The sequence below is a fragment of the Emydura macquarii genome, unplaced genomic scaffold (assembly GCF_026122565.2).
Source record: "Emydura macquarii macquarii isolate MOO-44397 ecotype Brisbane River unplaced genomic scaffold, CSIRO-AGI_Emac_v2 contig_2473, whole genome shotgun sequence".
Taxonomy (NCBI): Eukaryota; Metazoa; Chordata; order Testudines; family Chelidae; genus Emydura; species Emydura macquarii.
Genome location: NW_027132610.1, coordinates 16,304,460 through 16,310,624, shown reverse-complemented (window position 1 = coordinate 16,310,624; position 6,165 = coordinate 16,304,460).

Sequence of the window (6,165 nt, the reverse complement as noted above, 5' to 3'; positions counted from 1 at the left end):
TGTTAGTTGTGGACACATTTTCCCAAGTTAGTTGGTACATCACAAAGATGTCCGTTTTTGCTGTGTCAACAAAACAGCTGTCAGCAGAGGGGATGAATGCCACATCAGCACAAAACAATGTGGATTTATTCTCTTTGAAATAAAAAAAAGAAAACAAAAGGCCAAGAATTAAATGGTCCAAAGCATCAGGAGACTCAAAAATCAGACTAGACACCACATCTCCATCAATTCATTCCCTCAGTTTAGATACTAAAGCATCATTTTCTTTCAGATACTTACGAGTGAGGTTGTCTGCATTAGAAAGGGTTTTTACTGCTAGACAGTATTGTTGCACAGTCACCAGTAGGCTTTCTGCAATTAACAGCGGTTGTCCGGTGAAATAAAGAGCGCACACAAATTCATTGACACAATCGGGCTGGGCACTCTTTCATTTAAACCCCTGTGAAAGCTATGGTTATTGATTATTTATCCTGAAGCTCACTTCCTTTTTTTAAGCTTCTTGTGTCATTTGCTTTTGACAGGCGCCTTTATTCTGTCAGTGCTTGCACTGACCTCAATGCTGCAGTACTTGCAGCACACTGCATCTTCTTCAATCCTGCCTTTACTTCTCTAAATTTCTAAGCACGTGGATTTTCTTGTTGGTACTCAGGCACAGATCTGTGTTTTTGTCCCATGTTTATCTTATCTATCTGTAACTCCCAAGGAGCTTACCTATGTTCCTGGGGCTTTGTGTGCTGGTAGTTCAGGGAGAGGCACACACTGTCCTTGGTAGGAAGCGGACCCAAGGGTAGATTCAGAGTCTGCTAGACAGCAGAGGGAGAAAGGACACCTTACGTAGAATAACAGAGGCCCCTGTTGGTTTGGGGAAAGATTACAGGCAGACCTGCTTGGAGGAGCGGGCAGAGTCAAAGGATTGACAAAGGAAAGTCTGGGGAGAGCTAGCCTGACCAACGGAGTGAGTTGCCCTCTCCTGGACTGGGAGCCCTGGAGGGGGAAGAAGCCATTTTGAGGGTAGTTTGGAGCCAGCCACAGAAAGGGCAGGAGTGGCTGTGTTAGGATCCAGAAGAGCCCAGGATTGTTGATCCAAACCCGTAAGAAGATGGGCACTGAAGGAGATAACCAGGTGGATAAGGGCATTACATAACTTTATTTGTGGAGGATTGATAGTTTAAATTCTAAGCCGCACTAAATGGACACACAGAAAGAGGCAGGCAGTGTCTCCTTGTGAACCAATCATAATGCAATATCAACATTGGATTTTCCAATCTCCATTGTGTGTGTTCTGTGTTTTACACTGTGGAACTGCTTCAATCTCAGAGCTGCAAGACACAATAATTGCATAAAGCATTAGTGTTTAACAAAAATAAGTAACCCCCCCCCCCCCCCCGCCCCCAATACAGAGTGGATTGATAAACAGGTGTAAATCAGTAAAAACTTCTTTATTAATCAAAACCTGATAATTTATCTGTAAAAAATCGGTAAAAACTGAAAATGTGGAACACTAAGTATATATTTCAACTTAATGTTTCAATATTCAACATTTCAGTTTGCTTAATGTTCTAATATTCTGTCTCAGAAACCTTGTTGGCATCATGGAACAACATGATCTTGGGTGGACCCTTCAATTAAAATTCTACTGAGATGTTAAAGTGAGTCCTTTCTGATTGTTGTAATTGAACCCCTCTTCCACACAAGCATAGTCTTTTAAGGCTCATCAAATTATCTGAAAGAATTGATGTGTGGCAAAACCAAGACTGAACGATGATTGAGAAACAGGAAACAGCATCCCAGTTGGAATCATTGGCAGATTACTGTTACTGAGACATGGAAATCTAACCCTTTGTGGTGCTTTGTGCAATGTGGTTCTCACACACAAACTGTCAGTACTTTTGCTGTGCCCTTGGTGCTGGAGCTGTGGTTCTGGCTGTTTAGATGATTTCTCTTGCTCTTCCCTGTAAGATTCTGCTCCCTAACTTTGTTCTCATGTGCACCTGGGATCAGACCAGTGTTCTCTGGCCACTCCCTTCTTCAACATGCCCCTTGTGCAGGGGCCTGCAGAAAGTAAAGGGAGCTGGCTGACCAACCAGTTTGGAGATGCAAATGATTTCCACTCCCTGAACATGGCAAAGGGTGCAGCTGATCTGCCTCGTCATCCTCAACAGGAATTCCTCAGTGAGGTGTTTGAAATTCTTCTCCCTCTTGGCTCGCAACTTTACAATCTTTCGTTTATTTCCGTGAATCTGTAGAGCAACCCTTTTCTGGGCTAAATTAAATGAAAGCCGTCTATTGGTAGCATTCCTGAAGTCTCACTTGCAAATAAGGTTGATGAACTTTGACAGACAGAATTGCTTTTGGATTACAAAAACTGTCTCTCTCTCTTGCTGCCAGGTGTTCACAAATGATGCTGGTAGTTCAGGAATCTGGCTTCCTCAGGCTTCCTTTATATGTCTTCAATTGAACTTTATAAAAATTAGAACTGCTTAAAGTAATTTATCAATCAATAGTTCACAGAGATTAATTCTTTGTTTATTTTAAGTCTATTCCTAAATTCCTGAAGATTTTGTTTCTTGTTCCAGGATTATTTAGGCCAGAGCCTTTCCCCACTGCGAAAAATAGCAATGTAGAAGGGGGAGGCACAGCTTGAGCCAGTAGAAAGTCCTGTAGGGTACATACCCATGGGTTTTAGGTGTGTCTTTATTTGCCTAAACAGTGCCTTACCATCTACGTTGCTATTCATACCTGTGCTAGGGGACGTGTGTGCTGAGCATGGTCTTGGCTATGGAATTGAACCTAAGTTTTCCAGCACCAGTTGCCAGGCAGTCTGCTAGAACACCACAGCTTATGTAATGATTTGCTAGTTTTTGCGTGCCTCGGTTTTGGATGCCCAACTTGAGACACCCTGGATGGATGAAACACTGGCAGCTCCAACTGAAGTCAGTAGCAAATATCGGGCGCATGTCCCCTCTCAAAATCAAGTCTTAGATTTCTGAAATTGGATATTTAAATTTGCTGGCTGCTTTTGGGAAGTGCCTCCCATCTGGAAAACAATAGGCCTAGCCCTTGAAACAGGGTCTGCCTCAGAGTGATGCATAACATGAACCAGCAGCAGGACCCAGGTCCCACCAGCAGTCGCAGGTCAGTGAAGAGTATAATTTTCAGCTGCTTCTCTGGAAAAGATTTTCCGTTCTGACCCATGTCAAACTGAGTAGTAACCCTTCACTTTTAAGTATTCTTGGTGGTTAAGATTGAGGCAAATCTCCATTTAAAAAAAAAATCTCTTGCAATATAAAAATAATTAATTTTATTTTTTCCACAAAGCTAAAAGTTGCATCCTGCGATCCAGCCTGAAGCAAATTTCTCACCCAACTATTGAACTCCTGAACAGGATGTGCTGTCCTGGGTTGTTGTTTTTTTAATATAGCTTCCCATCCAAATAGCCCAGACATTCCATCCTAGATCTCACATGGAGCCTGGTGCATGCTGGGCAAGGACTCATTGCTGTGTGAATTATTTGCCCCAAAACTTTGTTAATGACGCTAAGGTTGCCTGGCGGTGCTGCGTGCCATTCCAGAACACCGAGTTCAGCTACACCCAAATATGTGAAAACCAGGAAATGAAGAATTAAAGTACTGCAAACTGAAACCTCTGCAAACCAGGAAATATAAATGTGAATCAGCCACCCTGGAGCTGGCAATAGCCACAGGGAATGTTTCAATGATGCCATATTAGAAGAAATGACGAATGACTCAGAGAATGCTGTGACGCTGGCTGGATTAGGGGGACCCTTGAGGTATATTCAGGAGCTCTGATTACTCCCTTCTACACCAGTCGTGCGTTGGGGATGTCATGCTGGCTGGATTGTGGGGGAGGGTGGCATTTATTATATTATTTAACATCAATATGTCAAAATCATAATAATTCATATGAGATCTGCCGTGTCAGATACTGTTAGAAAGGCTATAGTATGCTAAGTAAGATGATGATGTTTATGTTCATGTGTTATATGTGTAATGGAAGTTATGGATATGTTTGATATATCTGTATTTCAAATTGTGCTGTGTCTGGGAGACTGCTTAATGGCCCATTAAGAAATTCACAGGTACAAGGGACCCAGGGGGAGAATCCAGGGATATACCTGATGACTCACCAGGACTTACTCATGTGACTCTGGATTCCATTTTATTCATGTAAAATTCCCCAAGCAGCATGGCCAAGGCCAAAGGACATAAAAGGCAGCTGCACGACAACCATTTGGTCTTTCAGTTTTTGTCTTCAGTCTTCACTTACCTCTGGATCAACTCATCTACAACTGAACTGAATTGAAGCTGTGAAACAAAGGACTGAGACCCATCCAGGTACTGGATGTATACCAGAGGGACTATGCAAGGCTGCAAACTCCACAGTTCTACTAGAAACCTGATATATATGGACTTTCAAATCATTTGTATGTATCTGATTGCTTTAATCCTTTAACATTTCTCTTATAGTTTGTTTCTTTCCTTTTATAAAAAACCTTTAGTTTTAGTTACTAAAGGATTGGCTGGCAGCATGGTATTTTGTGTAAAATCCAAACTTATATTGCTCTGGTACTGTGCCTGACCCTTTGGGGTCAGGAGAAACCTTTTTGATAAAGAGCATAGAGTTTTAAATAACTGGTCTCTTTACTGGACCTAGTGGCCGATTGGGAGCCAGAGACTGAAATGCAGTAAAGGGGGCTGTGTATATTTTTATTTTGGCTTCTTGATAACCAGTGGGGGTAATCAGCAGCACTGTTTGTGGATGGTTGGGAAGTCTGACTTCAGTGTCACCCACCAGTGTAGGGAGAATCTGCTCTCCTTTTACAGCCTGCCCTGACCTTGGCATTTTCAGGTGGCTACCCTAGGCATGGACAGGTCACAAATGCCATTGTTTGTGTTTTGCTCCGTAAATTTGCATTGCTACAGCATTTGTATTCCGATTGCCATTCTCTGGGTTAGGTGCACTGTACTGAACGGTAGTTGGAGTAGGCTGGCTGAGTTATTTCTGTGAATGATGAGAGGTGCATGAAAGATCCAATATGCTACAGTCAGCACTGCGTTCTGTAGGCTGTGTCAGTAGCTGTACACGGGTCCTATCGGGATGGACAGCAGTCAAGTGGAATCCATGAACATGGTCTTCATGGCTTAATGAGGGGTAAGTGAAAGCAGTGGCTTAGCAGGCATCCTCAGAGCAAGAAAGAAGAGGTGATAATATTTTCCAGGCCTAGAGTGGTTTGTGTGGAGTAGAATCTGTTTGAGTATAGTGCAGGTGTAGGTAGCCCCTGTTTCTGATGCCTGATCTAACCTGAGTTTTGCCTTAGCAAAGAGAAAGTGCTAAACTTTTGTGATGGCCTGCACCCCCATGCTCACCTTTACAGTATAAGTATGTATTGCTTAATGCAAAGTATGTCATATAAGATGACTTTGGTAAGCTCATGAGGTACTGATCATTATTGTTACAGTAATATGTTTGTTGCAATTTCATGTGTATAGTTGTGAGGCTGCACTACGTAATATTCTCCAAGATATGTCCTCATGGCTTGAAACATGGCCAGGCGAGACTCTCCAAGAGCAGAAGGGCACTTCACACCTCATCAAGGCGTGCATAGGACAAACCCAGCTCAGCCTTCCAGAAACAAAGGACTGGCCTGGGCATCAACAGAGGATCAGTTGGACTCTGGAGTAAGTCCCCTTCCTTCCCTTGAGCAGCTTGGAACCCTGAGGAAGTAATGCTCACTGACTCAGGACATGGATGAGTCCATATAAGGACATTGTTTGTCACCTGACCCTGAAGGAGGGGGAAGGCAAAGCCCCAGAGGGGAGAAGGAACATTATAAAAAGGAGAGACATTTGCCATGCTGTTCCCTCTCTTCCACCTCCACCTACAAACACCACCAAGCAACTGAAGTGCTGACCAAAGGGGAGAGCCTAGCAGAAGGGAAACCAGCCAGCCTGAGTGGTGAGAATCACCTAAGGTTGTAAGGTTGCTAAAAGTTTTAAGCTTAGTTTAGAATGCATTTTGCTTTCGTTTCTCTTGACCAAATCTGACTTCCTAACTGAGGCACGTGTTACTCAAAGCAGTCTTGTTCTGTGTCTGGGTACCAATATTAAATCCTGAAACACCAATTTAATAAATGGGTTATTGTCC